Source organism: Macaca fascicularis, chromosome 3 (assembly GCF_037993035.2).
Source record: "Macaca fascicularis isolate 582-1 chromosome 3, T2T-MFA8v1.1".
Classification (NCBI taxonomy): domain Eukaryota; kingdom Metazoa; phylum Chordata; class Mammalia; order Primates; family Cercopithecidae; genus Macaca; species Macaca fascicularis.
The window spans coordinates 44165962-44187588 of NC_088377.1; the positions used below are offsets into that span (position 1 = coordinate 44165962).

The window sequence follows — 21627 nt, forward strand, 5'->3', positions numbered from 1 at the left end:
TGATTTTTAGTGACAGGATGAACTGGATATGTTTGCAGTATTGATCTTGACAAGGAAAATGGTGAGAACCAAATGTGCCGCCCAGCTTGGGCCTTGCCGTTGGCAGAAGACCCTGGCGGGCAACAGACTGGAGACTCGGAGACCAAGGAGAGAATTCTCACGCTGTGACGCTGGTGCAGTGTGTGCTTCTGGACTCCTGCTGGAGGGAGCGGCCCCTTTGCCTTGCAGGCTTTGGTGCAATGGAGACCTTAGGACCTGCCCCTCCTGGCACACCTGTGGGTGTGGCGAGCAGTGCCAGGGCTGAGGCACAGTTGGTGAGCCCGGAACGTGGAGGGGGAGAGGCTGTACACGCCGGCAGGCATCTGCTCCAGCAGCCGGGGGTTTCCGCAAGGGGGCGGGGTGTTGGTTTTCCTACTTGAATTTGGGTAGGGAGGGTGTCCTGGGGTGCTGTGTCTGCACTTGTGTTGCTCTGAGGTCAAGTTGTGGCCTCGAGTCCCTATCCCTCTGCCAAAGTGAGGGTTTGCCCATTTTCAGGTCAGATTTCCCTTGGGTCCGGGTCTCTAGGAGTGGGGCGCATTCCAAGGGGGCGTGAGCACGGTGGACGCGCCTGGGCCTCTTCCTTTCCCCCCAGCTCCTGGGCTGTGTGTGAAGAGCTGCCCAGCGGAATCGCTCTCCTGCCTGGTGTTTCATTCACCAGAAATCGTTCTCACTGTGGACTCTTGAGTCAAATGTAATCCAGGAATGGAACGTGCTGTTGCTGAATGCCACACACAGCATCAGGAGCTTAGTTGGGGATTATATGATCTTACCCCACACCTTAAAAGTAAAGACTATAGTTGTCAGGCCTCTGAACCCAAGCCAAGCCATCGCGTCCCCTGTGACTTGCACGTATATACGCCCAGATGGCCTGAAGTAACTGAAGAATCACAAAAGTGCAAATGCCCTGCCTGGACTTAACTGATAATATTTTACCAGAAATAAGTGAAAACGGCCGGTCCTTGCTTAAGCGATGATTTTTGTGTGTGTGTGAAATTCCTTTTCCTGGCTCATCCTGGCTCAAAAGGCTCCCCCACTGAGCACCTTGTGACCCCCACTCCTGCCCACCAGAGAACCCCCCTTTGACTGTAATTTTCCTTTACCTATCCAAATCCTATAAAATGGCCCCACACTTACCTCCCTTCGCTGACTCTTTTCAGACTCAGCGCGCCTGCACCCAGGTGAAATAAACAGCCATGTTGCCCTCACAAAGCCTGTTTGGTGGTCTCTTCACACGGACGTGCATGACAATAGTTAAGGGGATACTGAAGTCTTTAGCAGCTCCAAGAACTTTTTCAGTTTGTGTCAGGACATTTTAGGCAGAAGGAAAAGCTTGCTCAGGCAATCTTATAGAAATGTTTGGTGCAGCACCATTAACTCGTGGAATAAATGTGTAACTTTCCATGGCGGCCCTCTGGAAAGAGATGCACTTTGAGTGCACCCTGGTCTGCTCGCTACAAGAATCGGCCGTGTCACCCCGCTTTCTGTGGGTCTGCATGTGTGCGTGGTCCATTGCTCTCCACTGTGGCCATGGAAGGGAAGATGATCTGGAATGCTGGCGACAGTTATCGGTGTGTGTTGATGTGTGCTGCTTTCCACAGGGGAGAACATTTCTGTTTAATAAACATCTCATCACGATGATGACTGCAAGATATTTGAGCCTCATTCAAGAGTGTTTCTGGGTTCCTTCTGTTTTTAATCTGCTTTCTAGCACTAGGCAAGTGAAGACATGGAAAGTAAAAACCCATCGAACTTGTAGAGACATGGTGTTGTGTAGGAGCAGACTGTAGCCTCTGGCTCTGTTTAAAGATTGTAGTAAACCTCTTACCTGGGATGGCCAGGGTGTAAATTATCTTGTTTAATCGAAATGTGAATGAGTCAAAGCTGACGCCTGCATTGTTGATGAAATACCAGATTTTAAGGGAACATGTCAATGTACCATAAGATACCAGCAAAGTTCCTCGATGAGGTTCGGCGCGGGCTTGGAGGAGCTGAGCCTTAGGTCACCAGGGTCGTCTCTGGGAGCAGATGCTCAGTGTGGGCATTAGTCACTTAGCCTTTCCAGAGCCGAGGAACAGCTCGCTGTGGTGGTTTTTGAAACTTGTATTTTGAGTCAGTTTGTCCCACTTGACTCGAAGTTGCCGCTCAATTTCAGACCTTTGCCTCCACCGTGCGCTCGTTTTCTTGTCCCCTGATAACTGCCTCGGTTGCCTCAGCCTGACATTCGAGCCTCGTCGTTCATGGACACAGGCTCCGTGGTGGGGCAAAGGCCGCGACTCCGGCTTGCACAGTTCCGTGCCTCTCACCATGGTTTATCACATCACTCCCGGGATCTCCTGTTTAGAGGAAGAGTGTCCCTTTCCTGCAGGCCCTGTGTGGTGTGGAAACCACCCCTACCTACCTTTCTTCTCTTTGAACTGTACCGTGAAGCTATTTCTGTTCTAGTCAACCGTCAGAATTTAAGGAACAGTGATTCATGTAACTTATCACACGCTTCTCAGCAGTTCTTTATGAATTTCATTCTGTTGTGAAATTATTGCAGTTTTCATGGCTATGCTGGTCTCACGTTGTGGCCCTTGGTAACTACCTTGAAATGAATTGCCTTCCCCATTGTGTGTTAAGGTTGTGCCTGGGAGCTGTTGAGGCCTCACCTTGGGGAGGTGGCTTTGCTCTCCTGAAAAGAGGAAGAATCTTATTTAGAGCATTTCTAATGTGGTTTTTGCTTCCAGACAGAATTACTTTTTTCACAGAGACGGCCACTAAAGTCATAAATTATGCTCAGGATGGACACACAGGTCAGCTGACAGAGTGGAGTCCAGAACAGACCCAAAGACGCAAAAGCAGTTCAGTAGAATTTGAGTCTTTTCAACAAATGGTGCTGGAATTATGGGACAGCTGTATGCAAAAGAGTGAAAACGGAGAAATTCCTGTATGAAAATTAAGGTGGACCATAGCCCTGAATGTAAAATACCAAATTACAAAACCTGTAGAAGAAATGGAAATTGTCAAGACCTAGGGCGAGAGCTCTTAACCATGATACCATGATCCATAATCAAGGAAGAAAACAAGTAAGTAAGACTCATCAAAATTAAACTTCTAATATAAAAGACACCCCTAGGGAATTGAAGAGACACATTTTCGATAGATGGGGATAAGATGTCTATGAACCATGCAGCCGGCAAAGGACTCGTATCCAGAATGCACAGGACTCCCACGGCTCATGACAGAGAACAAACCACCTGACTTAAAAGCGGGAAGAGACCTGAACAGATGCTTCACTGAGAAGGATGGGAGGATGGCCTGAAAGCATCTGAAATGACCTTCAGCGTGACTGGTTGCACCGAGATGTGCACCAAAGCCGCAGCGAATTTGTTCACACCCCTGCTGGAGCGCCTGACTAAGGTCTTCCGACAGTCCCAGGTGCTGGTGAGGACAGGCAGTCGAGACTCCTGTGCGATGCTGGGGTTCAGCACGGTGCAGACAACTTGGCGGTTTCTTATAAAACTGAACTCACACAAACGTGGGGCCCGGTGACCCCACTCCTGGGTATTTACCCTAGAGAAACAGAAGCTGATGTTTAAGAAAAATTGTGCCCAGATGTTAATAGCGCTGTCTGTAGTTGCCCAAAACAGGTTACAATGTGCTACAGCCATACGTGGAATAATAAACATCCAGCAGCCTCGAGGCCTGGCTGTTGATCACAGGACACCCTGGGTGCACCTCCAAGCACGATGCCCAGGAAATCGTGATTTTGCGAGTGTTTTGCCACAACACTTGCAAAAGACAGACTCGGAGGATGGGAGAACACAGAGACGGTGGTTGCTGGGAATGGGACGGTATGCTTATGAGGCCCCGTGAGTGGGTTTGGGGCTGCTGGACTGTTCTGCTTGTGTGATGGTGATTATGAGAATATTTGTGCCGAAATTCACAGAACTGAACACTGTCCGCTTTACAGTAATTTTTAAAAAGAGTTAATATGCTCATTTTCATTACTGTTTTTAATGGAAGATGGAGTTTGCAGACAATTCGTTAGGGCAAGCCTGTCTCAGGAGTTTGTAGACGATTCGTTAGGGGCCTGTCTCAGGACCCTTGGGTTGGGTTGAGTTGGGCTGGGTTGGGTTGGGTTGGGTTGGGCTGGGATGGGTTGGGTTGGAAAAGCCTTCCCTATTGCAGGCAGTAGCATGGGGCATGGAAAGGATATCGCCAAGGAAACACGTAGAATCCTTTGAGGAAGCATGTGTATTTCTAACTTGCTATAAGATAGAATTGGAATTTGTAATGGTTTTGTTTTCTAGAGTCTTGGTAGAATAGGGAAGACAGTGTAATAAAAGCTAATTTTGAAATGAAGAATTTTAAAGATTTTCAACAGAAATAGCTCTAGGAAGTCACCCTGGAAATGTTTTTAAAGATGTTCAGTAGCAATAGCTCTAGGAAGAGTCACCCTGGAGTTGCTTCTTGAGCATTGCTTTTCTGGCTGTATCTTCCGACTTTCATTTTTAAGTTTTGCTGTGAGTTGGGGATGTGTGGGAATAGCCATTCCCAGGTGTTGGGTAGGAGTGGCCCTGCAGGAGGGTGCATGTGCCCCAAGGCCTGGGGCACTGTTTCAACCTAGCATGGAACATAGGAACTCTTGTCAGTGGCTGGAGTAAGAGTACCCGCCTGGAAGGCTGGGGGAGCCCTGGGGTGGTCTGGGTACTGTCCTCCCTGCCTGCAGGATAGCAGCTGGAGGAGCTTGAAGGCTGCCTGCCTCATGGCTGTCAGTGCAGCAGCCCTTCCTGGCCCTGGAGCAAGCTTTTGGTCCATGAGTCTCTGCACCAGGACTTGCCTCCTGGGACCTCTGCCACTGTCTTGAGGGCCCTGGTGCCCAAGCCTCAGGCAGCTGCGACCCCAGATTCGGTTGCTTTCCCTGCCATCTCATTCCAGCACGAGTGCTCACCCCACTCAATGCAGAGCCTCAGGTTCCCTCAAGATCCCCAGAGATGGAATCTCCCAATTTAACAAGATAGTTGGTGACAAGATTTGAGCGGCACTGATTTAACTCAGCTCCCAGAGTTTAAGTTCTCAAGACACAGTCCTGCTCCTTCCCTGGCCTCATCCTGTGTAGCTGGTGTGGATGCGGGGTTTCCGGAGGGTGGGGCTGAGGCAGGTCAGCAGCAGGGGGATGGCTCATTATCGATCGCTCAATGCCTTGAGGATAACTAGGATTAATGACCTTTATAGGGTTGTAGGTTTGGGGTATATACATACATAGATATATACACACATGTATATATATATATACACACATACATATATATATGTATATATATATACACACACACACACACATACATATATATATATATATATATATTTTAAACGAATTGGCTTTCACGTGGGGCAGCCTACAGCAGTGTGGCCTCACCAGGTGCCCAGCAAAACACCTGCTGACACTGTTACTGTGTGTGTTCCCGTCATCCCACGAGGTGGACACGGTTATCACCACATTTTTCTGACATGAAACTTGGAGAGGAGAGGGTTTAGGAAACTCCTGAAGCCACATTGTCAGCGGGACCCGGGTGGTCTGGCCTTAGATCCTGCACTGTTTGCCCCTTGCCACGCTGTCAGCAGACCTGGGTGGTCTGGCCTTAGAACTCCCGCTGACCGCCCCTCCCTGCCACGTTGTGGGGTTTTTCCTGCTTCTGGGCAGCATTTGATAGCTTGTGAAACAAGACCAAGACTTGCTATGAGTGGATATGCCATTATCTGAGATCCAGAACCTTTCCTGGACCTGGCATTGCCGACGTCACATAAGGGGAGGTAAAAACGTTTTCTTTGTGGTCACTGGGGCTCCTGAAATGGTGTTTTTCCCAGTGAGAACTGACTCATAAAAATCTGTTAACTCAATACTATGTGAACAGGAAGAGGTGTGTTGGGCTCTAGTTAAATGTCTCAGAGCCACAGAAGTAAATGAGGGCACCTTCCAAGCACAGCCTCCCGGAGGGGAGGCCAAGGACGTTTGCCTGGAGGGTTTGCCATGAAGCAGGACTCGGACAGGGCTAGTCTGCCTGGAGAGGCCTCTGTCATGATATAAGTTAGTTGAAGTAGTTGAGGGGTGGTGGCGTGAGGTCGGTGGTCCCCGAAAAAGCCCCTAGTAAGGCCGGTTTCCGTGGGATAGAAAACTACCGTTCAGTGGCTGTAATACTGGCTTCACGGATCTGATGTACAATCCTGCACTTGGGTACTTGGATCCCAGCCAGGTCAGATGGTTGTATCTTGGAGCAGCGTTTGTGTCAGTAGAGAGCAGAGTGGTGGTTCCCAGAGGCTGGGAAAGGACAGAGGTGAGGCCCCTGAAGGATGCTGGTCTTCCTGGTTTAGGGGTTTGGGGCTCAGCCACCTTCCTGTGTCCGTGTAAATTATAGCCAGGATGATTTTCGCTCGCCCCACTTCAGTGAAGCATTGGAGCTTCAGGATGTGCGTGCCCACGTCACCTGGGCCGTGATCCTGGAGTTGGGTGAGACTGATTCCCGGGTTTATAGAATTACTCTGGGATTATTAAAAACAGAAGCACTTGAGGCATTCATAATGCTATTTCCTGAACGTAATTTATGTGCAGTTCTTCAGAAACATTTCTCTGAGGAAGCATCTATAATTTTTGTTTTCTGCCACTCAGTGCTAGAAAGAATTGTGCAACACTCAAGTGAGTGGCATTATTCCCCTCCCTCCACCATGCAAGCAAGATTAAAGGTACCTCTGGCCCCCCTCAGTCTTCTCACCTGCAGGGCGCCTGGCGTGGCAGTGTGCTGCCTTCCGTCTTCTTTTTGGGGAGAATTAGTTGTTTTTGTGTGTACTGCTCAGCTCAGCCTGGTGCGGTTGTGTGGGTGAGGAGCTTGGTTGCTAGGTGACCCTCCCAGGCCTGCCTCCCACCTCCCTAGGCCTTGTTCTAAACTGACAGATAACCAGTGTGTTTTGGAAGAGGAGAGCAGCAGGGCAGGAGAGAGTTTATTCAGACTTTCTCCTTGCTCTGATGTTTGAGCCCTCATCCAGCCTGGTCCCTTCTACAGAGCTGCCTTTGTGTGTTGCAAACCACTCCCTCCCAGTAACCGTGCTTTCAGAGGTTTGGAAATGTGAATTAACTCATCTTCAATTTAAAGTGTACTATTAAATTTTCATGTTGAAACTGATGTATTTTATGGCCTTTATTAGATTTCTCTTGATTTTTTTTCCCCATATGAGACATTGCATCTTAAGGGAGACAGGCTGGTGTTGGACCCCTTTCCTAAGGATGGAAGTGAATTCTGAAAGCCCTTTATGTAGGCAGCGAAATAATCAGGGAACCGTTATTATAGCTATGCCTGTCCATGTAAAGTGAGCACGACTCATAAGCAGGAAAAAAATGCAGCCCGGGGGCAAGATGAGCCCTAATGCTGCCTGTGCCTAGCCTCCCTGCCATGAGGAACAGAAGTGCAAGCTCAGGTGGTTGAGTCAGCCTCCAAGCCCAGCCTGCGCCCCCCTCACATCCCTCTGCATCTGCAGGGGCACAGGCCATGCTGCCACCCCTCGCTCAGTGCCAGGGCTGATGCATCAGGAACGGGGGTGCTGTCCGCCCCTTGCTCGGTGCCAGGGATGATCTGTCAGGATCCCTTGTGCTCATCTGGTCCTCACGTCTTCATCACCAGCCTCCTGCTGGTAACGGGCTTGTTATTACCTTGGTATGTGTTGTGGGGTGGTGCTCAGTCCTCCGAGGTAGGGAATTGGCCCTCAGCCGATTCACATTCAACAGGACCGGGGAATGGGTTCTTGTTCCATGTCCTGGATCCCAAGAAGCCCTTGTCCTGGATCCTGTAATGCCCGGGGTCTTCCTGAGAAACGCTGGTGCCACTGGAGCACAGCCCGGGCCCCTCCAGTTTCTCTGCTTTGTAACTGCACTTGTGTTTAGCAGGTCTTCCAGGACTTAGACGCTGCTTGGTGTGAGCCAGGTTTTGTGTGGAAAGAGGACAGGTCCGAGCCGACAACCAACCAGCCCAGAACCATCTTTTATGCTTCCAGATTCTGTGGCCAAAAACTTACCCGTGGACGTTGAGGGTGATGCATTTCTGCTCCAAGACGTCTGTGGACTCAGCTGGAGGGATGGAAAGGATGTGGAGCCTCTTCAGTCCTGGCCTGGCCTTGGACCTGCTGTGCAGCCTCTCAGTGGCACCAGGGCCCCCTTGTGTCACAGCAGTCTCGGGTTCGTGGCACTGCCTCAGGATGTCCCAGGCTTCATGATGTCCAGGCTCCCCTGGCATGGCGACCTCAGGTGGGTGGCACTGCTCTGACGGACGTCCCAGGCTTCATGATGGTAGGGCCTCCTTGTGCCATGGTGGCCTCAGGTTGGTGGCACTGCCCCAGGGTGTCCTAGGCTCCAAGGCCAGTGTTCCATCCAGCGAAGGGAAGTTGTACTGTAAGGTCTAGTCTCGGAAGGTTCCTGGGGTCCTATCCTTCAGAGTGGTCCTACACTCACCAGAAATCAAGCCAGGGGAGGCCCTGCCAGAATTTGCAGCTGTGTTTCAGGTGGTTCCACAAGGCCTCTTTTATTTTGGCCTAGTCAGGTATATAATTCTTTTTCTCTTTGGTTTTATTGAGACAGGCAAAAAAAAAACCTTTTTGTTGCCCAGGCAGTGGTGTGAGCACAGCTTACTACAGTCTCAACCTCCCAGGCTCAAGCGATCCTCCTGCCTCAGTCTCCTGAGTAGCCAGGACCCACAGGCACATGTCCCACATGTCCCCATGCCTGACTTATTTTTGTATTTTTTGTAGAGATGGAATTTTGCAATGTTGCCCAGGCTGGACTCGAACTCCTGGACTTAAGCAGTCCAGCTGCCTCAGCCTCCCAAAGTACTGAGATCACAAGCATGAGCCACTGTGCCTGGCCAAGTGTGTTTCTAATTTCAAAATTAAGAGGACCCCCAGCCAGTTAATTGCGTCTCTTTTGGAGCATGCTGCTTATAGTACACCAGGAAAAATCATCCAGAACTTGGAAAGGGGGCTGGACAGACACTGCCCTTTGAGGTTGTCTGAGAAACCCCTGGGGTCTTTAACCATCTGGAGGGATGTACCATGTCAGACTCACTGTTGTCGACGGGCCGAAGCCCAGGTTTCATGAGGTTATGTGTCGGCTTGTAGTACTTTCTCTGGCAGAGATGCGAGTGACTTCTGCTCACTGAGAGGCTCAACTCAGAGACTTCATGGCCTGAGGGACGGCAGGCTGTTTGAGCTGATCGAGCAATCTCGCGCTACCCTTATTTTCTGAAACGCCTATGAGTGACTTCTCACATGGTCTTTGAAGAGGCTTCATGCCCGCGCTCCTTGGTAATGATCGAATGCTTTTTTTGACCCCTCGTCCCCTTTCTTTGGGATGTTCCGGTCTCAGTTCTCATGTGTTCTGCTTCTACGGGAATTTCTGAAGCTGCTGAATGTAGAAAGCACTGAGGAGGCTGTGCTCCCACCCCTGTGAGCCTTCCAGGCATCATCCTCTCCCCTTGGCGAGGCGGCGTCCATGGCACACCGAGGAGGCTGTGCTCCTGTCCCCCGTGAGCTTTCCAGGCGTCCTCCTCTCCCCTCCAAGGGGGACAGGAGGAACCTTTCAAACCCTTCTTAAACTTGTTTTCATGTCTTTGTTTTAACAGATTTCTTTGTATCTTCTCCCTTATCCAAAAGTGAGGGTGAACGCTGAGTTATTCACGGGAGTCAAGAAACCACACGCAGCCCAAAGTGACGTTTGTTTCCCTGAAATGATTTGTGTGTGTTCACCTTAAAATGCAACTCAGTAAAACAGGTGTGTTTTGAGAAATAACTTTAAATTACCCAGGTAAAAATGTGACAGTTAAATTTCATCATCTGTGCGGGTGTCCAGAGCCCCCTTCTGTGATTGCGTGTGAGTTTGTGACTTGTGGTTATTTTTGAAGAAAGAAAATCTGTTGCTGAGGACTTCAGAGGGTGTGCTGGGATTGTGTAGGGTGGACATCGGGGACTTCAGTGTGTGGCTTCCTTGAAGAGGTTCAAATTAAGGCTGAGAGTCCCTACTCCAAAATGCTCGAAACCTGAAACATTCCGAACTTCCTCATGACACTCGAAGGAAATACTCTTCGGAGCACTTTGGATTTCAGGCTGGGGATGCTCAACTGGAAAGTGAAACATTGCAAGACCCTTCTGGCCCCAGGAGCTTGGATAAGGTCATGAAGGGGGCCTGTGCCGGGTGTCCCTGGAGTGTGAGGCAGCCTGGGCTCGCTGAACTGGTTTTTGTAGGAGCCACAGAAGGGAAAGAGGGTCAAAGTGGCCACGTCTGGCTCCTGAGAAGGCTGGACCAGAAGGAGGTGGGCACGGAGGGCAGCAGTTGAGTCCCCAGCGTCCGGGGCTCCTGTCCCTGGTGGAGTTGAGAGCCTCCTCTAGTTGTGGCCTCTCCCCTGTCGGCAGCCACTGAGGCCTGAAGGGAGAGGAGGGGGCTGAGGAGAGGAGGAAGGATAGGCCTGCTTCTGGAGAGGGCCAACATCGGCCTGTGCTAGCCTCGTTTGTTACTCCTGCGTCCAGGGTGCACGGCCGTGCCTCGTGGTGTAGCAGTTCCCGGAATGCACAGCTTTCTTGTCTGCAGTAACAGCTTTGTCTCCGACCCTTGGAGGCAAGTTACCTTTTTCCCCAGTGAAAAGAGGTAGAAAATCTTATAGAAATGCATTTGCTCTAATGTCTATTTTCCGATAAGACATGGTCGCTTAGGTTAAATCTTTGGGAGGTCAAGGCAGGAGGATCACTTGAGGCCAAGGGGTTCAAGACCAGCCTGGACAGCATAGCAAGACCACATCTGTATAACAGAAAAATTAGCTGAGTGTGGTGGTGCGTGCCTGTGGTCCCTGCTACTCTGGAGGCTGAGGTGGGAAGATCACTTAAGGTTACAGTGAGCTGCGATTGCTCCACTATACTCCAATCTTGGTGACAGAGCCAAGACCCTGTCTCAGAAAGAAAAGTTAAAAAAAAAAATCCAGAAATGTTATTTTCTTCTTAAATCATCCGAAAAGAAAAATCGTTTTTTTCTAAGAATGTAAAGGGAAACTGATACGATTCTTTCCTTGCATTGTTTCTCCTTTTCAAATATTTACAGTAGTCCGTCCACATCGTCTCTCAATCTCATTACAAAGCAGCAGGTGTCTTTGAGGTTAGTGGTGTTTCTCTGTGTCGCACCTTGGAGAACAGCCAGCATGAAACCTCTTACCACAATCGTGCGCATCGTTTGTAGTCCCAATTAAAATCCTCTCCAGAGATGCCTGTGCTGCTTATTATAGCAGAACTTTGGTTGTGCTGAAATGTGCATTCAGCTAATGGTTTTAAGTTCATATCTGAGATGATGTTGTATAATTCATGAAGCATATGGGATCAGTAATGATTGAAGATAATTCTGGCTGATGTCATTTAGAGGATATTTTTCACTTCAAGTTAAAGTTTCCTTCGCGATAGTCATTTTGGGATTCATTAAACTATGTGCTTTATTTCATAGCTCAAATTTTCATTTGTCATTTCATAACATAGGATTTTGAAAGCAGATTTGGAAAATATTTCTAACAAAATGTTTGCTTATGACGTCCTAAGGAACAGCACTCAGAATTGCTACTAACTGTGGTACATTTTAAGGCTGATGATAGAAGTCACTTGAACGGGAAGTGGTGCTTTGTGAGGCAGATGGGGTTTGAACCCTGGCCCTCCTGATACACCAGTCCTGACCCTGGCCTTCTCTCCTCTACACTGGGAGATGAGAAGGTGCCAGTATCCACCTCACAGGCCGTCCTGAGAACCTGGGACTAAGGGCTTGTGTTCCTCTTGCAGGTGGTGCAGATGTGGGGGCTTGAGGATATACACACTGCAGGCTGCCAGTGTCGGGGTAATCCAGTTTTAGTCATAAAGGTGGGATTTACTTTGCTCCCCTGCTGACCAGGTGCGGTGCCGCTGTTGTAGCAGGTGTGTGGATCCTCTTGGGTGCTCCTCAGGTGGAGAAGGAGTCACTGATTCGTATTCCCAGTGTTAGATGTGAGGGGACCATGGACCTCATGTGTTCAGAGGGGAGGAGTAAAAAGCTTCCCTTGTAATTCCAGGACTGTCTATCCCAGGAATGCCAAACCACTGGCTTTCACCTGACACTGTCGTAGGTGACACTGTATGGAAATGAGGACTCATATTTCGCATACCTGAGCCAGTACCTGTCTCTCTCCAGGGCCGTGGCCGAGCCCTCTTGATTTCTCTGGGTTGCCAGCCTGGGGATCTGTAAGCCCAGTGACATCTCCGGTCTCGGCCCCCGCTCCCCGTGGGGACAGGAGGTGGCTTCAGGAGGCTGGTGATGAATGCCTGAATGAAGCAGACTTGTGACTGCAGTTCTGTCTAAGGGCCTCCCCGGGTGTTAGATGTCAGTAAATGACACCTGTGTGTGGATCTCATGTGCTGAGAGAAACAGTGGGGGAAATCAAAGCTTGTGGAGTCTGCAGGTTCTGGACTTGGGGGTGTGTGCACCTGTGTATTTGGTGAGGGGTGTGATGTCTGGAATGAGTGTGCACGTGTGTCACGTTTGTGCATGTGTGGTGAGTGTATTTAGCAGGCGTGGGTGGAGTGAGCATGTTCATGTGTGTCGTATGTATTTGAGGGTATGTGTGGAGTGTGTACATGCATCACATTTGGTGAGGGTATTTGAGGGTGTGTATGGAGTGCATACATGCGTTTGCGTGTATAGTATTGGGTGAAGGGGTGGCATGTGTGGAGTAAGCATGCACACGTGTGTGCTGTGTGTGGGGTTTCTACGTGGTCCTCCCCTGAGCCTGCTCCTGGGCCCTGCTGTCCTGGCAGCTTTACAATTTGGTGTGTCTTTGATTCCGGAAGATTCTGGAACCAAATTCTGAAGCTGTGATCACAAACTTGCAGCCTTGGAGGACGCTGGCCCATGGAGCTGGCACGAGGATCTCTGTGCTGGCCTCTCCCTGGGCTCTGTCCACAGAAGAGCATGTCCGACGATTGAGCTGTGCGGGTCTGTGGCTCCCCAGCCTCCAGTCAGCCCTCGGTTCTGCCCTGCCTCTGTTTTTCTTGCTGAGGGGCTCCGGGAAGTGGTGCCTGGGATGGCGTTTTCACCCTGGGGTTGCTTTTCCAGCTGCCCAGGTGCTGGCTGTCTGAGGCCTGCTGTCATCCTGGGTGGACGGGGCTGTCGCGGGGGCATTCCTGAGCACCTGCGGGAAGACAGGGTTAGGAAGTGCCAGAGGTGAGTGGCTTCCTCCCACACTTGATTTTCTGGAAAGTTCTGGGTCTCATATTTTTCCCTAAGGGAAGTTAGAAACTGAGTTTCTCTTTAGGGGAACGTCTTTGCAGCGTCTGTTGTTTGAATGTTCTCCAGGTGTGGAATACTCGGAGCCGTGTGTGTTTGGGAACATCCGTGTCCTAAGCGAATTCAGTAGGGAATGGAGAGAGGCCTCCTGTCAGCTTGGCCTCTGTTTCCTGCTTGTTGAGAGTTGACAGCTGCTGGTATCCCAGGGAGAGTAAAACACTGGGCGGTGTGGGATGGAAACGTTCACTCTGACAAGGTCAGTGGGAAAGCATCTAAACAAACGTCGCTGTTCTTCAGGCTTCTGGGGGTCGAGCTTGTTTTGTGGTGTTGAGGGAAAGCTACGCTTGTTCCTGTTCCTCACCATTTGAATGGTGTCCAGGGCTCGTTCCTCTGGAGAAGTGATGCACGTGAGTGGGGGTCAAGTCGCAGGCTCCGAGGTTATTTGGAATCTGTCAACTGATTTCCTGAACACACAGGTGCTTGGTAAAGATATTCCTGATTAGCTAAAACATTTCAACAGGACGTGATAGCTGGTGGTTGTTTAGAGACTATCACATTTTTCCTGTTACTTTTTAAATGCCTGTTGAATCAGGGGGGATTCCCATACTTTTCTTTTCCTGTCTGCATACTTGATATTTTGTTTATTGTTTTTTATGTGGGTGTGCAGTTAACAGGATTTGGAAGCAGTCTCAGCCCTGGGGAGACTTCAGGGCCACCTCAGTCAGTGCTGAAGGGAGGCAGGGATTTGGGGGCTACCTCCTCCATAGGACAGACACCAAGGGCCAGAGGTCAGCAATCTCAGTGAGGTCACAAAGACGGGCACACCCAGCACCCTGGCCCATGTGCCTCTCCTTCACGTTTGTCTCTGCTCAAACTGCTCTCCTGGGTCATCACGGGTGATCTCTAGGCGCGTGCTTGCTTCTTGCAGAAGTGGTGTCTGGCTGTGGTCAGTGTGGGCCCTCAGGACTTCCATGTTTTTGGCTCACATCAATATTGGGCAGTGGTGTATGTTTGTTTTGGAGTGGTAGATCGGGTGGATTTTGGCTTTACCAACTCATTTAATACCTGTTCTCCTAGGTATAATACCTGTTCGTAAGCCGCATGTTTTCCTAGGTGCTGGGGCCCTATCATAAGCCGCATGTTTTCCTAGATGGCTGGGGCCCTATCATAAGCCGCGTGTTCTCCTAGGCGCTGGGACCCTATCATAAGCTGTGTGTTCTCCTAGGCGCTGAGACCCTATCGTAAACTGTACTTGAGGGATCTCGGAGGTGCTCCTTATGAGGATCCGATGCCTGACCTGAGGTGGAAGAGTTGCAATTCAAAACCAGCCCCCCGAAAAGTTGTCTTCCATGAAACCCATCCCTGGTGCCAGAAAGGCTGGGGGACAGCTGGCCTAACGCGGGCTAAGATGTCAGTAGATTTTTGGACTCAGGCCTCAGTTGAAGAGGATTAGATTTTGAAAGGTGGGGATTGAAGGCTTCTAAAGGGCAGGTTTCATCTCCAGTGGGGCCTCGGCAGAACTGGCTAGAACTGACCCAGAAGCTGACAACTAGTCAGGCTGGCTCACTACCTGTGTCCTGTGTGTGCAGCCTTGCTGTTTATTCAATTGTCTCGTGGTGATGTGGGTTCCATCCACAGCCTCAGAGTAGTGGAACCCATTACTTCAAGGCTGATCTTATTTAACTTTATCAAAAAGACATGAAAATCATTTAGTATAAATCTTCCAGATACCTGTATCCTTTCTTTTCCCAGAGGCTTTTAAGTATTGCAACTTAAAAATCTTCAAAAATAACTTTAAAGGAAAACCTCTAAGTACATTTTTGATGAGCACCCTTGACAGTTTTAATATGTGAAGTAAATTCCCTTGACTTTTGTATTCCTAGAAACTCGTTCATGTTTGCAGAAGACTTTGTATTTTGTCAACAGTGGCCACTGTTCGGTGACCATCATACCTGCCGTGGTCTCATTTCGAAAGTTGGATGTGGATGTATTAGCTTTTCAGACACAAAAACACATGGGCTGTTTGATTTTGGTTTTGAATTTTTTGGGGTTTTTTTTCCCCCAGCTGAATTCAAGAAAGGGAAACAAGCAGATAGAGTAAGTACCAGAAAGAGTCTAAGTGGTTGGGTGGGGGATCCTACTATGGTGCTGGGTTGTGTTCTGCCAGATATCACTCCTCAAAAAGCTGACCCAGAAAGGGCTGGCATTGCCCTCACCCTGTGACATTTGTCTGTCTCACCAGAAAATGAAGAATCTGCCAGAGTACTGTGAGTCAAATTCAGTCAGAACTCGATTAAATAAGAGGCTTTGTCTCAAAGGCCAAAACATAAGGAGATATTTTTAAGTTTTTTTTTTTCTTTTTTTTGAGACGGAGTCTCGCTCTGTCACCCAGGCTGGAGTGCAGTGGTGTGATCTCGACTCACTGCAAACTCTGCCTCCCTGCTTCACTCCATTCTCCTGCCTCAGCCTCCAGAGTAGCTGGGACTACAGGTGCCCGCTACCACGCCTGGCTAATTTTTTGTATTTTTGGTAGAGTCGGAGGTTTCACCGTGTTAGCCAGGGTGGTCTCGATCGCCTGACCTTGTGATCCACCTGCCGCCTCCTCCCAACGTGCTGGATTACAAGCGTGAGCCGCCACACCCGGCCGAAAACATGTTTCTTTACTGCCTCAGTCCTCAGTTGGGTAGTCTGTTCTTTGTTGTTGAAAGGCGCGCTCTGCGAGATGGGAATCTTCCGGTTGCTTACTTAGGGAATCCTGCCGGCTGTCATTTACTGGAGAGCGCAGTTTCCTGGCTGCCCTGGTCTTTGAGGGGAGGGAGACTGAGGGGTCATTTTCCCACCTGGACCAACGTGTTTATTAAACCTGGCTTGTGGATCATTTGGATCTTTTTATGAAGGAAAAGCCACATCTGTGACTTTCAGATGAGTGGAAGTCATGTTAAATATATATATATATATATATATTTGCTACTATGGAGAATTTTTGTCTTTGTGACCTGTGAATACAGTCACGGGAGAGCAGAATGTTCACGGTGTAGGTGCTTACAGTGTGCATGCAGAGTCATTCTTCACTAGTATTACGTTAAAAAGTGACAAATAAGAGAAAAATATTTTCCTCATTACAACCTCGGTAAGAATCTGGCAGTACTCTTGTTTTTGGAGGGGTGTGAAGGGAATATTGAGAAAGCATCATCAACGTTAGACTCGCCCACTCTGCAAATCCTGTGCCAGCTCGAGTGAGGACCCCGTGATGGAAAGATGCACCCCTCTGCCCGGAAGAAGTTGAATCTTTGTGGCGCTCAGGATGCCTGGTTCATCTCTATACAAAGGCAGAGTGTGAAACGCTGTGGAGGCTGAGAGAAGAGATGTGGTTAGCAAGTATGAGTGAGAAGTTTGGGGCTTGTTAGCACCTGGCGTGTGTGCAGCAAGCTTTGCTATCTGCACACGTGTGATCCTTGGAACACTGGTGTGTGGAGCCGTGAGGCTGTCGAGGGCCCCAGCTCCCGGCAGGCTGAGGAATCCCCTGTTACCACCAGGATAACCGTGATTGAAGGCTGTCACTCAATCCCAAGTCCCGGAAGGGGCTCCTTTCAGAGAGGAAAACACCCCTGGAGCCTCGGGCAGAATTCAGTGATTTTTCATATAATGTTGCTCAGATTTCGCAAACATGAAACCAAGAACATATTTCAGAATGCTTATGGTCCTTTTGTAACCATGGAAACAAAGTAATTTGCAGTCGATGGACAGTTTGAGGAAGCTGAACTACCTACATCATGAGCACGGCGCTCTCCCTACCACCCTGGGCCTTGCTCCGGTTTGCTGGGAAGGCTTTGCAGGGCCTCTTGGCTGGGATTCTTCTCCCATGTCCCATGTTGCTACCCCTGGTCACAGCCATACTGCTGGGCACCTGCGCCGTGAGGACACTGAGTGGACACGGAGCCGCGGGGCAGCAGTTGGTCATGAGGTGGCATCCACATGGTCCAAAACAGGTTTCTGTTCATTAAGAATGATCGTTGCAATAAAAACAGAGTGAAAGAAAACCCTCTACTGACCTGAGAATGCGTCAGCTCAGTTGGGTGGGGAAGTGCAGTGAGGAAGGTGAAGACTGAAAGGAAATGAAGGAGGGAGAGGAAAGGAGAGAAGGGAAGTGAAAGGGGGAGGGAGGATGGGAGTGAAGAGGGAGATGGAGGAGGAAGAAGAGAGAGGGTGGTGGGCAGGAGCCTGGCAAATGAGTCCCAGAGCCGGTTCCTGACCGTCGAGGGTGCGTCAGAGCTGATCTTCCAGGAGAGGTGGCCTGGGAGGGCTGACCCTTAGGAAGTGAGGGCCGGGGGGAGCTGATGTTTTGGCCCTCAGCGGGGCTGTTGCTGACCTGAGATGCAGTCGATGGTTTTCCCGAAGAGGTCGTCTGCGCAGTCACCGTTTGCTGCCAGGTTGGAGAGAGAAGTGCTCCCCATGGGTTCTTTCTATTTTATGGATTTTTCCCAGTTTAGCTGAGCAGCCTGTCAGTGGAAATGTCAGGGATTACTAACATGTCTCCATTCTACAGAGCAGTCGGCCAGCTTCCGATGCTGTATTTGTTGGGGGCACCACTCCCGTCATGTCAGTGCTGGCCCAGCATGGAAGCTGCAGCCGGAGGCACTGGGAAACCTGCGTGGCTCTTGCTGCCGGGATTCTGATGGGAGTCGTGCGCTGGAAGAGAGACGTCCTTTAGGCAGAGCCTGGTGAGGAGGGGGTGCTGCTGTTGCAGCAGTACATGGAATTTCAAATGACAAATGAAACAAGCTTTTAATTATGACCAGAGCTCTGGGCCCTGCTTTTCTTCAAATGGAAATGTTGTGCTGAAATGGAAATGAATTTGCTGTTAATTGGTTGCCTCATGCAAGATGGAATGCTGGGAACAAAGTAGAATGTGGACTTATCCACAGAGCTTCCTCCTCTCAGACTGTAATCAGTTGGATGATGATACACAGGAATACGTGAGAATTCATGTGAGAAAGGCGATGGATGCAGACCTGTGTGACCGGCAGGTGTAGGGGGAGGTTTGAGAGAAGCTTTTGGCTGAAGTGGTGTCAGGTGCAGGTGCTGAAGTGTGATGTCTGGCTGGATGGAAGAGCACACACCTCTGGGCTGCGGGAAACAGATAGAGGAGGAGGTGGGCAGACGTGAGTCATGTCTTAGGAATGGTAGCAATTCAGGCAGACCCAGGATCAGGCTCCCACGGGGGAGGAGTGGACATCAGGACTCGGGGAGCGTGGGGTGGGGGTCATGTCCAGGCCTCTGTGGAGCTCGCTGCTGTGTCAGCAGGGCCTTGTGCTTGCCCTCCTTAAAGCTTTCCCGATCCGTAAAACGGGCACGACAAAATCCACCTTGTGACACTGAAGCTTAAATGAGATGATCTACATGGTGTCTTCCTTCCCTTCCTGACACATCATAGACTCACAGCTATGGTAGCAGCGACAGACTGGATGGAATGCTGGAGCCACTTTGCGCCTGGTGAAGCTACATGGATTTTTGCAGTGCTGGAGACTGTCTCTGAAAGTCTTTGGTCATGGCAGTGGCAGCCTCGAGTGGCTCTTGGCATACTTGAGTCTGTGGAGTGCAAGGTTGACTGGAGCTCCGAGGCCATTGATACTATCCAGGGGTGAGCTGATGGGGCCCTAAAACATGGGGGAAGGCCGAGAGGACTTGGCTGCCAGAAGCATGCCAGAAGCATTGTAGATTTCTGGCTTCGAGAACTTGCTGACTTATGGATATAGGAAGGTAAACCCAGATGGCTCCAAAATTTTAAGTCCAGAAGAAAGGTGGGCGGGTACAATTGCTGATTAGGTCATGGTCGCCCTGTCCCTTTCTTTCTGGCCATCGTTTCTCCTCCCTCCCCCTGCCTTTGTGAGCTGGAGGGCCTGAGCCTGCACAGAGGTCTATTTCATGGTGACGATGACCTGCAGTAAGAAATCTCTCCACTTTATTTTGCAGCAGTAGTTAAATAAATTTAAGGAGTGATGGTGTAGTGGTATTTGTTTTGTTTTTGCTTTTTTTTTTTTTAAAGTATCATTTAACTGAAAGTTATTCCCAATTTCACTGATCACTTTGAGAGGCCGAAACATGCTTTGATTTGTTATTTTGTGTTTGAGATAGTTTATTTTCTAACAGGAATGCCAATTGTTCTGTTGTCACACATCATTAAGTATCTCAAATTGTGTTACTATAATACTTAGCTGAATTATCTCCCTTATTTTGACGTTTAATAAACTAAAATCTGTGTGAAACACACAGGATGGTGCATCTCCGTTGAGGGTTGTTCAGAAGTGTGACTTTTCCTGGCATGCTTGAGAATCAGTGACATTATTTTATAGAAACACTTTGCAACTGACACCAAAGCTAGAAGCTCCTGTAAAGGGCAGGGTAGGTAACGTGTTATGCTTTATGGGTCACTGAAGTCTCTACATATATTTCTTTTATTAAAACTTCAAAGTGTAAAAATCACTTCTGGTTCCCTGGCCAAGGCTCGGTCGGGGATGATGGTTTGCAGACCCTTGACATCACCTTAGCTGAAAGCTGGTCTCCCATGCGGTGAGCAGGGGCCCACCTCATTGCTTCAGCCAGGAAGATGCTGCCCTCATGCTGGAATTTACTTCAAACAAACTTGAAAGCTCTGGCACCGCTGCTTATTTCCATACTGTTGCAGGCTATCTAAAATACGGGAGATGCCTTGGTGTTTTGATTTTTTTACTCCTCTTGAAGGGCTCTGAGATGGCTCATCGCGAGTTAGACATTTGCAGAAATGATCAAGCAGAGCTGCAGTCATCTTGCAGATCAAGTGAAGTTTTTTCTGAAAGCTTGTTACAGGCTTAAATTTCTGACCCCTTTCCATCCACTGCTCTTGTATGATTGGCTTCTTTTTGCACCCATTTGGATCTGTGAAGCGTCTCCCCACCGTGGTAGAACTTTAGCTCTGATTTCATGTATGAGTCGGTATCCTCACTCCTCTTCTGCGAGGAGAAAGCGCTGCAGGTCCTGCGTGGTTTCCGTCCCCTCCCTGCATGCGGATGGATTGGGAGGTATTTGTGGTGTGTGAACTTGCTATCCCCAGAGGCTCCTGGTTCACTCCCCTGGACCGTACTCCTCCCTACTGCTATGGACTGCACTCCTCCCTCGTGGTTCATTCCCCGGACAGCATTCCTCCCTCCTCCTTCCTGGCTCACTCCCCTGGACCACACTCCTCCCTCCTGGCTCACTCCCCTGGACCACACTCCTCCCTCCTGGTTCACTCCCTGGGCCGAACTCCACCCTCCTCCCTCCTGTTTCACTCTCCTGTGTGCCCACTCCTCCCTCCTGGTTCACTGCCGTGGGCCCCCACTCCTCCCTCCTGGTTCATTGCCCTGGGCCCCCATTCCTCCCTCATAGTTCACTCCCCAGGGCCCCCACTCCTCCCTCATAGTTCACTCCCCAGGGCCCCTACTCCTCCCTCATAGTTCACTCCCCAGGGCTCCCACTCCTCCCTACTCCCCTGGGCTGCATTCCTCCCTCCTGGTTCACTCCCCTGGGTCCCCACTCCTCCCTCTTGGGGGCGTGGTAGTTTCTGTTGTGCTTGTGCCAGCACGGTAAGGCTGAGTGGCAGCTCCAGGGCTGTGGCTGCTCACGCAGCTGTGGCATTAGTGCAGAGAACTGCGGGGATGCAGCTGCCCTTGCTGTGATGCCTCGAGTGTCATAGTCGATATGGGAAACTGTGTGGGATGTGGATGTCCCAGGAAGGGACAGGAGCCTCCCCTCAGCCTCTGTCAAACACTTCTCAGCCAGGTGTGGTGGCTCACGCCGGTAATCCCAGCGCTTTGGGAGGCCGGGGCGGGCGGATCACCTGAGGTCAGGAGTTGGAGACCAGTTTGGCCAATGTGGTAATTTTTGAAGTATTAAGAATTAAGGAAAATGACTCACACTCGTTTGCCTTGCTTTTTAATTGACGATTGGTGTAGCCCAGTAGTGTGAACTTGTTAAGCAACCATTCTTACCGAAAGACTAATCTTTAAAAGTCTCTTCCTCTGGACACGTCTTTGGCTGCTGTAATCAAATGCAATGTAATCAGCACTGGTTAATGGCTTTCCTTGCTTGGCTAACAAATGCTCCGCAGAAACTTTGGTTTCTTGTTATTTTCATTTATAATTAGGTTTTAAGCCTTCTATTTTTTCTAGCTTTCCTGCGAGTTGGGAATAACTGTGATGGGTGCTTAGTTTGGGATGTTGACATACACTGTATGCCCAGCTATTATGCCATTGTGTGAACACTGA

General features: G+C 49.7%; 1 long non-coding RNA gene across 3 annotated transcripts in view; it reads left to right on the forward strand.

Annotated features, from left to right (window-relative positions):
- LOC102118508 (uncharacterized) overlaps positions 1-21627 on the forward strand; it is a 57610-nt gene that overhangs the window by 17358 nt on the left and 18625 nt on the right. Inside the window, exons 2-3 of one of the 3 annotated variants that reach the window (XR_010585518.2) lie at positions 8065-8314; positions 9684-9832. The exons of 1 other annotated variant lie outside the window; for it this stretch is intronic. This is a non-coding gene — a long non-coding RNA (uncharacterized lncRNA). The remainder of the gene's footprint in view (positions 1-8064; positions 8315-9683; positions 9833-21627) is intronic. One more of the 3 variants, XR_012433187.1, reaches the window with a different exon arrangement.